Source organism: Echinops telfairi, unplaced genomic scaffold, assembly GCF_000313985.2.
Source record: "Echinops telfairi isolate 266 unplaced genomic scaffold, ASM31398v2 ScPeMD7_5868;HRSCAF=6743_0, whole genome shotgun sequence".
Classification (NCBI taxonomy): Eukaryota; Metazoa; Chordata; class Mammalia; order Afrosoricida; family Tenrecidae; genus Echinops; species Echinops telfairi.
In genome coordinates, this window is record NW_022109767.1 from 3,076,746 (window position 1) to 3,088,259 (window position 11,514).

An 11,514-nucleotide genomic window follows, 5' to 3' on the forward strand; every position below is an offset into this window, starting at 1 on the left:
CCCCACCCCCCAACTCCAGTCCTCAATTCTGATGGAAGCCAGGGCTCTCTTCAGCGTCAGGTAAGTCCAGCTGAAGATGCAGAAGGTGATTCAGAATGTTGTAAGATCACAGGCCAGTGGGTGTAGGGGGGCTTGGACCCAAGATCGGTGGAAACATGGCAGGGCACCCACGGCTCTCATGGTCCAACAACTCACAGGGCTGCTGAGGGAGGCAAGCAGAAAGGGGAAGTCACAGAGAGGGCGGTTCCTAGTTTCCTCTCTTATAAGAAGATCACAACCCTAAGGCAGCTGGGTTCCACCCGTACACTTTCATACAAATTCAAATCGATATAGTCATCTAACTACCACAAGCATGATACAAGATTAATGCCAAAACTGAGTTGGATTTCTGTATACTAATACCGAGAGCTCAAAAAAGCTATCAAGAAACCCTAACATTTATAACACTCACACAAAACAGAAAATATGTAGGAGTAAACCGATCAGAGACCCAAAAACCTGTAAGATAAAACAACTGAACACTATCAAAGAGAACAAGAAAAGACCTACACAAATGAAAAAATATCCCATGTTCATGTATAAGAATATAAGAAGATGAGATAAAAAAGAAGGCTTAATGCTGTGAACATGTCAATACTTCTTACAAATATTGATTAATTCAACAAAATTATTTTTTTCAGAAGTTTTATTGGCATATAATTCAGGTATTAAACAATTCAATAGCTCAATCCCATCAAGAAGAGTTGAGTTGTAAAATCATCACCACAATCAGTATTAGAATATATTCTTCATTCTTGTACTTATGAGCTGATGGGCTCCCATTTGCCCCAACAACACCCATCATACCACCCCCGCAAAAAAGTTACTCTCTCTATAGATTTATCCTGGATTTCATATTATGAAAAACATAAAAAAACAAACTAACTAAGAAGAATAAAAAGGTAAAACACAAAAATCTCAGTTAAATAAAAGCAGAAAATACTAAACACTAGAACACATTTAAATGGATCAAAGATAGGTTGCTAAATTTTAACTTAATTGCATCTTCAAAAATCCCCTTTCCAATTCATTCAACAAGTTAGCAAGACCATTCACATTCCTGGTCCATGGTCAGAGGAGATTCACCAGAGGCTTAAACTCGTTGCACTTTCCTTTCACTGCTTTTTCCCTTTAACTGAAACCACCTTAAAATGGGTAAAAAGGGAGGTTAAATATTGACCCAACTACATGTGCCATCATTGACATTACAATGCTCTCTGTATATAACAGGGCCATTCACATATGATCAGAAGGGATTCTCCAGAGGCTTATTCCATGTGTGGACCCTGAAAATGGACATTGGGCTTCCAAAACAGTCATCCACAGCCTCTGCAAAGCAGGGGCTCACTGTTGAAGCTCTGATGCCATTCCCTCCTTGGATCAGGGTTGTTTTACTTACAATCCTTGCATCACACAGGCTGGTGTGCTTCTACTATGTGGACTTAGTTGATGCCCCACTTAGATGGCTGCTTGTTTGAAAACAAGTCTTTAAGGCTCCAGGCTCTATTCTTACTGACAGCTGGGAATCCTTTAGGTTCTGCACCAAACTCTGAACTCCTAATTCTTCTTAGATAGGGACTAGAATTCAGTGCAAGCCCTGAATCCATTCATTCATCTTGGTTTATGTCTGTCTCTGGCTCCTCTTAGACACATAATTGTCATTTAAGTTAAGAACCCATTATCAGTCATCCGTCTGGGGCATCACTTCCTCTGTCATCAAGTCATTGCTGACTCGCAGCGACCCTGTGGAGCAGGGTGGAACGGCCCGTGACTCTGAGCCTGCACATTTTCACAGGAGTAGAAAGCCCCAGCCCATCCCTGCAGGGACTGGCTGCTGGTTTCAACCTCAGGCCTCACCATCACAAGCCCAGTGAGTGACCACTCTACGTGGATACTGTCCTTCGTTCAGCTCTGGGCTCAGCAAGCTTCAGTGCTCGAGCTCTGTGAGGCTCTTTGAGTACATACATGTGGCTTTGAGGCAAGTTAAAAGTGAAAGTAAAATAACCGTAGTTTCCTTTAGAGGATAGTACTCAGATAACGGGGATTTCATTTGTTTGTAAAAATCTATTTATTACTCTCAAATAATTTTGACATTGTGAGGGACAGGAATGTCTCTTCCATCTCAAAAGTCTGCTGACAACTGGGGTAGCCGTTGGCATAGACTTTCAAACATGATTAGAAAAGGAAATGATATGAGAAAAGGCCAGCTAGAATTCACCATTCTGATCCAAATCTCAAATTCATACTCTAAAGAAATGGAAAAACTAATCACTAACTTCCTATGGAGGGGGCAGAGATCCAAGGTAAGCAAGAAACGCCTTAGACAGACGTCAACTACTCTTACACAGCAGAGGAGTCAAAACAGCCTTGCACCGGCACACGGAGAGACACAAAAACAAAGGAAAGAATAGAAAACCCAGAAATGAGTGCATCCACCTACAGCAACAATTGGAAAAACTTCTGGAAAAGAGTCTCTTCAACAAATGGTCCTGAGAAAATAGGGTCTTCATTTGCCACATCAGGAAACAGGACTCTATATTACTCCATGTACAGCAGCAAACTGAAGGTAGAGCCAATAGCTAAACGATCACAAAGAAACCATGGGCAAACGTAAGGGCCCTATTACAGACTGTAGATACACCATCAATGATAATACAGGAAGCAGAAGGCTTCTATTCAATATAAGACATTTATATACATCAAAAGACTCATTGAAAAGAAAAAGAACTCACAAACGGGGAAGCGTCTTCAGCAGTAACAATGGACGAAGGACTAATCTCTACAATCTATAGGATGCTGAAATGCCTGATCAAGAAAAAAGAAACCATTCAACCAAAAAGTGTGCAAAGGATGTGAGCAGGCACTTCACCAACAAAGATATTCAAGTGGATACCAAAAACATGAAAAAATGCTCATAATCCCTAGCCATCTGAGAAGGTACAAATGTACAAATGTGCTTGACACAATGGATGGATGCATGGATTGTGATAAGAGTTGTACGAGCCCCCAATAAAATGATTTTAAAAAGAGTTGTATGAGTCCCTAATAAAATGCTTTAAATAAAATATGGATAGAGGGTGGTGTCTCTGGGAGAATTCCATTAATACCAAAGACAGATACTCATGGGGACTAGGGAATAATTTCAAGCTAACGAAGCATGGGAGTTTCTGCTCCTAAGACCATTGGAAATAAGTGTTTTCCGATGGTCTTAGGCATAATTCATGCCCCAAATTAAGTTTTGAGAGTTATGACCTTAATAAAACTTAATTTTTTTGATGTATCATTGATTCAAAACTTAACCTGTCCCTGGGTGGGTTCAATCGGCTTAAATCATATAGTTCTGTGAGGTCTACATTTAACCCAACTATAAGACATATTCAACATTGTGTCACTTTGGAATTGTCAGTTTTTAAAGAAAATCCTAAAATGATGACTACACGAGTTTAACTTTTTTCTAACAATATTGTTACTAAAAAGCAAAACTTATCAATTTAATTTCCCAATAGTCATTGCCATCGAGTCAATGCTGACTCATAGGAAAACTGTGGGTTTCCAAGGCTGTAACTTACGGGAGTAGAAAGTCCCGTCTTTCTCCTGAGGGGCTGCTGGTTTTGAACTGTCAGCTACACAGATTACAGCCCAATGCTTAACCACTGCACCACCAGGGATCCGCTTAATTTCCCATTATGCTACTATATTTCCACAAGCCTTTGAAAGTTGGTGATTTTATATAGCTGTCACCAGTGAAGCCAAATACAGCTTCTTTTTAATATGCAAGTAATTTAAGGTTTTGAAGAGGATCTAGGTGTAAATTAGGTACAATTTAGTCATGATACCATATAAAGACTGTTAAGTAATCTGGGAAAAATGTTTACATTATTATGCAGTTTTTAAAAATGCCGACTTTTAACTAAATTGGTATCTCTATATTCTTATTTACAATACCCTCTATCTTCTTAGACTCTGGTAAATAATATTGGCTGACTGACGTAGTTTAAATTTTTTAGCCATTTGCAAATTAACTTCAATTAAAACCAATGCATAAATTCCTCTTTCATTACTTATTATACCACCTTAGCATCTTCCTAGAATATGTAAGTAAGCAGAGAACTAGGCCCAGGCTGTAAAAAAGACCAACTGAGAGATAAGTGGATAGTTTCTCTTGGTAACAATGTAATTTTAAAAATCAAAAGCAGATTACAATAAATGTGCAGAGTAAATGGAGCAATAGAGGGATTATATCTGGTAACATTGTTCTTTCTTCTAGTGCAAACCTTACTTTGTTCCTAAGTGTACAGAAGCCAGTTCCAGGTTCTATGAGGTCACGTGAGATGTCTTAAACTGTAAGTGAACACTGGATGAAAAAAAAAAAGAGACATCGTTAAAATAATGATCACTGGTTGTATCTGCATAGGAAGGCTTCAGAAAGTTTCTTCTTCATACTTTTCTGCATTTAAAAAATATCCTTTAAAAGTCTAGTATGGATACAAGTGGGGGGGTGGGGGTGGTACAGAAAGCAGAGGTTAACTCCGTTTTTTTTAACCAGTTGCCAAAACTGGTCCCAGGAGGCCACGTACCTTAAGTAGCACTTGCAAACCGAGCAAATCCGTAGCTCAGTTCAGCATCTAATGGGCACTCTATGCATCCACCTCTGATACCAAGATACACGGAGCTCCTAAGCCCTGTAGATGTGAACTTACCTGGAAATAGGATCTTTGAAGACGTAATGGGTTATTTTGAGATCATACAAGACTAAATGGGACCCAAATCACAGACTGGTGTTCTTCTGAGCAGCCACACAGCCAGAGGGAGAGACAATCTCAGGAAGGTGGAGGCAGAGACTGGAGAGATGTACCACCGGTCAAGGAACACCAAGCATCGCCAGCAGCCAGCACACTGGAAGAGACGAGGGCTGACCTTCCCCAGCAGCTTTCAGAAAGAAAGGTGGCCCTGCTGCCACCCTGAACTTGGACGTCGGACCTCCAGAACTGTGAGAGAGTAACTTCCTGTGTTTGAAGCTGTCTGCTTTGTGCCTCGTTACTACAGCATCCCTAGGACAGGAATATGAGCTCCCATAGGGGCCTTCCCTTATGTGTTGAAAAGTTGTGAAATCCCATACAAGCTCCCCGCCCCAAGGAGCTCTGGGGAGGGAGTAATTGATGGGGAAGGGGAAAAAAGCCACAGCAGAATCCTTATTGCAGAAATAGGGTATTCTGTCAAGTGAGTTCAACATTTATTAGTTGCTTACATACACAGACTGATATACTCTTATACTGATATACACAGCTTACATACTCTGCTGATAAGATGCTGATGCACAATCGTTAAAAACTGAAGAAATTAGTTATGCACACGTTTAAAAAGCAAAACCCTTATCCATTTCCCATAACACTTATTTCCCAAGTTTTATCCCATATGTGTAACATTGGTGCGGGTAGGGGCAGGAATCACAGCATAAATATTTATTCAATGAAAATACTATCTGAAAAAAAAGAAAAGAAAATACTATCTGAAAAATAAAAGAAAGAAAATACTATCAGAAGATAGCTGCCCCGAGTCATTGCAACACCGCTATCCGCTTCCTGAGAGGGTTATCAAGCGGCAGGACTCACAGCGAGCAAGACCCACAGTAAAATGGGTCTGTTTGTATTGTGCTTCTGGTCTTTCTGAGTTTTTTCCTAAACATAAAGGTAGACAGAGGGCAAAGGGAAGAGCAGTTCACACCAAATTATATTTACAAGCCACTCAACAGGATGAAAGATCTCACGTGCAGGTCAGTCTTTTACATGAGCGCATCCCACTTACATGGAGGAAGTACATGGAGCGCCCCGCCCCCACCCCGCCCTCCCCTCAGCCCCCTCTGGCCGGGGGACTCCGGGTCATTCACTTGAGTGAAGCAATATTGGTTGAAAGTTCCTGTGAGGAACTCACTTCAGCAGCATCTAGAGATACTTTTCACAGTTTATGAAAAACGTGGGAGGGTCACTGACTCCTCTTGACCTAGGATCAGGGGTCAACACGCTTCTTTGGGGACAAACTGCATAGCAAACGCTTCAGGTGTTCCAGCTCAAGCTGTCCCTGGAACCACCCAACTTGGCCACAAAAGCCGCCACCCCAATAATGCCGGGAATGAACGGGTAAGAACTTGACACTTCCCACAACACCAAGGGCGCGCCACAGAACAGCAAGGGGAACAGAGCAACGAAGTCCCCAGGGAATACCAAAAATAGACTTTGGGGCCAGGGTGTGGCACCCCATCAGACTTGACCAGAAAACACTCCTAAAGGCCAACAACAGCCCTTGAACTAACTACAGGCTTTTCTTTTTTGCTGTTTGCTTTTTTTTCCCGTCATTTGGCTTTTTGTTGTTGTTGATGTTTTCTTTTGTTGCTTTGTTTTGCCCTGTCTTGTTTTTGTGCATGTTATTATCTCCGCAGGTCTGTCTAAATAAGATAGGCTGGATGAACAATCTGGAGGAGAAAACAACAGGACAAACAGTTCCATGGGGACATGGGAGAGGGGGGTGTGGGGGGAAAGGTAGTGGTGTTAACAAACCCAGGGACTAGGGAACAAGTGATCCAAATCAGTGGTGAGGCGGGTGTAGGAGGCCTGGTAGGGTGTGATCAAGGGTAAAGTAATCTAGAGGAATTATTGAAACCCAGATGAAGGCTGAGCATGATAGTGGGACAAGAGGAAAGTAAAAGGAAACAGAGGAAAGAACTAGGAGGCAAATGGACATTTTCAGAGGTCGAAATAAAGACATGTACATATGTAAATATATTTATATCTGATGATGGGGAAATAGATCTATGTGCATATATTTTAAAAGTTTAGTATTAAGGTAGCAGATGGACATTGGGCCTCCATTCAAGTACTCCCTCAATGAAAGAATACTTTGTTCTATTAAACTGGCTGAAGACAAAGCAGGTGCATAAGCAAATGTGAAGAAAGCTGATGGAGCCCAGCTATCAAAAGATACAGCGTCTGGGGTCTTAAACACTTGAAGGTAAACAAGCAGCCATCTAGCTCAGAAGCAACAAAGGCCACATGGAAGAAGCACACCAGCCTGTGTGATCACGAGGTGTAGAAGGGATCAGGTATCAAGCATCAAAGAACAAAAATCAAACCATTGTGAATGATGGGGAGTAGAGATTGCGGACCCAAGACCCATCTGTAGGCAACTGGACACCCCCTTACAGAAGTGTCTCGGAGAGTAAATGAGCCAGACATGGTGCAGTGTAGCAACAATGAAACATACAACTTTCCTCTAGTTCCTAAATGCTTCACCACCACCACCCCCACACACACACACATTATCATGATCCCAATTCTACCTTACAAATCTGACTAGACCAGAGGATGTACACTGGTACAGATAGGAACTGGAAACATAGGGAATTCAGGACAATGACCCCTTCAGGACCAGTGCTGAGAGTTGCGATACCAAGAGGGTGGAGTGGAAAGGGGAAAGCGATTATAAGGATCTACGTATAACTTCCTCCCTGGGGGATGGACAACAGAAAATTGGGTGAAGGGAGATGTAGGACAGTGTAAGATATGGCAAAATAATAATAATTTATAAATTATCAAGCGTTCATGAGGGAGGGGGGAGTAGGAAGGGAGGGGCAAAATGAGGGGCTGATACCAAGGGCTGAAGTAGAAAGCAAATGTTTTGAGAATGATGATGGCAACAAATGTACAAATGTGCTTGACACAATGGATGCATGTATGGATTGTGATAAGAGTTGTACGAGCCCCCAATAAAGCGATTAAAAACAAAAACTTGCCACTTTGAAATCCACATTTTCTCTCCCTTTCATGTGTCATGGAATATTGTTCTTTTGATTCTTGCCCCAGCCATTTGAAAATGGAAAAGCCATTCTTAACCAGTTTCCCACCCTTCCTCTAACGGCCCTTCCTGTTTCTTGGTATAAAACATACTAAAAAAAAACACAACAAAACCCAAGTCACATAAGGCTATATTTCCCAAAAAGAACCAAAAAAATATTAACTTTATTTACAAAAGCTGTTAAAGATACTGCAGTGCTGATAATCAGATTAGGTACCCAGTGAGCCAAGCAAACGCAGACTTGGCATCCGTTCAGAGAACGCACTGCCTCACAAGCTTGAAGGTGTATTTGGAAGCATTTCTCCAGAGATTCTACCATCGGTATACCAGATTTCTAAAACACAATGTTAGATTATAACCTCACATAAAACCTAAAGACTAAGAAAACTAGAGTAGAACCTAATGGTCAGTAGTATGCTAAGCATGTGATTCTTGGGGCTTGGGCAGCAGTTCCCAAGGCCAAGGAGTCAGTTCTGACCCGCCAGCGCCCTCTGTGTTACAGAGTGGAACTGCTCCCTCGGGGTTTCTTGGCTGTCACCTGTATGGAAGCACGTTGGTGGGGCCTTTCTTGATATTGCTAGGTGGGTTCGAACTACCAGCCTTTCAGTTAGTAGTCAAATGATGTGTGGCACCCACTCAGAGATCTTTGGGCAGTGTTACTGGGCAGCTAGTTTCAGTTCACCTCTTCGTTTCTGGGCCTTGCGATGTGGCTAGGGAAACCATGTAGATTGGGAAGCAGCTGTAGGGTTGGCAGCCATTCCTAGGTGCACATGGGCTTTTAGACCCTTTCTTCAACCCCAGATGCCCCAAAACGTCAGGGAGGGATTCTACGTACTGAATGAGATTCAGGAGGAACTGCTTCCATTCCTGTTTTCCTTGCATTGCCCAGGTCTGGGGCCTGGATGCATGCGGAAAGACCAGAAGGAACGTCACTTGGTCTGTTCAGCTCGACCCAGCCTTCTTTCCTGCTCTTTGACAGGCAGGGACAGCCGGGAGGGCAGAGAAGTCCAGAAAGTCCACACTGCAGTTACTCACTTTCTCTCTTCTGGGTTGAGGGCCTTTCTGTGATGACTGTAGATAATCTTCCGAGGAGTGCTGCCTGGCAGTCTAGGTTCTCAACCTTCCTAATGCCGCAATCCTTAATACAGTTCCTCATGTTGTGGGGACCCCCCCAACCATAAATTATTTTCATTGCTGCTTCATAACTGTAATTCTGTTATGAATCGGGCGACCCCAATTCCTTCGACCGCAAAGGGGTCGTGACCCACAGGTTGAGAACCGCTGGTTTAGAGGGTTGTGCCGTTAACCAGCAGTTTAAACCCACCAGTTACCCCCGAGGGAGAACGAGGAGGCTTTTTGCTCCCGAGAAGTCTAGGAAACCCCAGGGAACAATTCTACTCTGTCCTGCAGGGTCCCTGTGAGTTGGAATCAACTCGATGGCAGTAGTGGGCGGGTAGAAACTTCTCCGGCAAAAGATGCCTGAGATTCGAGCTTCGGCAGAATTGGTGATTATGGACATTCTTCTCGCTCCTGGCAAAATTTGCAGGCATGCTTTTTTGTTTTGGAGGTGAAGGGGCAGCCCTGCATGAGGACGGGAAGGGCAGGCTACATACGACAGCCACTTACTTAGATGGGTGGGCAGGCAGGTGGGTTCACCTGGGCCAGGCCACTGACACTCCCACTGCAATTGTCCAGTGCCAAAGGGCTGGGAATAAGAACTTACACTGCATTTTCTTTTATTTTTTTTTTTACAAAGCACATTCTCTTTCCCTGAGAGTCACAAGATGGCATCACAGTGGTAGCATGACACACCCTGAAGGAGAGCAAGCTCCTCCGGGCAGGAGCCCAGCCAGGCTACCATGGGCCCTTCATAACTAACTGTCTGCCTCTGCCATCTGTTTCCCTGACGGTGCAGCGCGTTTCCTGGAGGAAGCGAAATGAAATGGGTACCAGAGCCGACAGGAAGATCTTCCATCAGTACATTTGAGATGCTGTGGCCGCAGTTTACCAGAAGGCCCAGGCAAGGGCAATGGTCAGTGCTCTCCCTCCACTCTTCGGAGAAGCATGGCCATTCTGTGCGATTCCAGAGGTCCTGAGTGATGGGGAATAGGGAAGGGGTGGTGGGTGCCTAACATGGTGAACATAATTACTCACACTCAATTAGACATGTAAAAAAAATGGGGGGAAAAGAGGAGCTGATACTGAGGGCTCAATAGAAAGAAAACATTTAGAAAATAATGGCAACACATGTAGAAATATGCTTAATACAATTGATGTATGGATTTTTATAAGAGCTGTAAGAGCCCCCAATTAGAAAAAAAGTTCAAATTACTGCATCACCAAAATGTGAAACAGACATGTGAGCACATGCTGTTGAAGAAATGCACCAAGAGCCTTGCTAAATGCAGGTGATCGCAAACCTCCAATTTGTAAACAAGCACAAGAGCTGCAAACCGCATGAAAGTGAGGGCAATACAATGAAGTATGCCTACACTTGTAACCTGGGATTACCAATAATGGAACGATGGATCTAAAAAAAAATGTGGACTTGACAAATACTTTGCCACACACACACACACACACACACACACACACACACACACACACACACACACACACACACACTCAGATCTATCCGGTGGTAGACGTGGGGAATCAAGTAATTCTAGAACCGTGGATACACAATAAGCTTTTATGGGTGACTGGATGGTGGCCCGGAAAGGGGGTGCTGTGCCCCCTGAGCAGCCCGTTAGTCAGAGGTGGGCTTTCCTGCACTCCCTGGGGGCAATGCGGTCGGTGGTCGAGGCAGGAGGGGCTGCCTGACTCACAGCGAGAGCTCCCTGGATTTCGATCCACCAGCCCAACGCTGGTCCTCCGGGCATCTGCGGCGGCGGTGGCCCTGTGGCGCATGTTGGTCCCAAGTTGGGTGATGGGAGGAGCAGGAACATCTCTTTACAGTTACAAGGACCGGATGAGCATTAAAATCATACATTCAGATAACCTAGGAGAACTCTGTACGTGTATTGAAGATAATGGACGGCATGTTCCCATGTCCGTACGTAAGTTTCCTCTTTCCTTTTCATCTTGTAGAGCGCGGAAGGATCCTACAAGCCCCCAAAACACATATACTTGAGTTCCAGATACTCATCGATGCCGTACTTGGACCCTTCTCGTCCAAGGCCAGATTGCTTCACGCCCCCGAAGGGGCACTCCACAGTGGAGATCAGCCCTTCGTTAACTCCGACCATGCCAACGTCCAGCTGCTCGGCCACCCGCCAGATCTGGGCCGGGTCTTGAGAGTAAAAATAACCTGTTGACGGGATAAAGGACAGGTGTGACGTGAAGACATCCTGTCAAGACCAATGGTGAACAAGCACGTGGAACAACTGTCGGCGCTATCAGACAGTAGGAAAACGCCCATCAAAACCACCCGGGCATCCCTTAGGTCCTGCACTCCCTCACCAAACCCACTGCCAGCGAGTCGATTCCAAGTGACAGAGAGCCTACAAGACAGAGTAGAACTGCCCCTATGGGGTTCCAAGACTGGGATCCTATGGGAGCAGAGGATCTCATCGGTCTCTCGAAGAGAGGCTCGCGGCTTAATGACTGCTGACCTTGTGGTTAGCA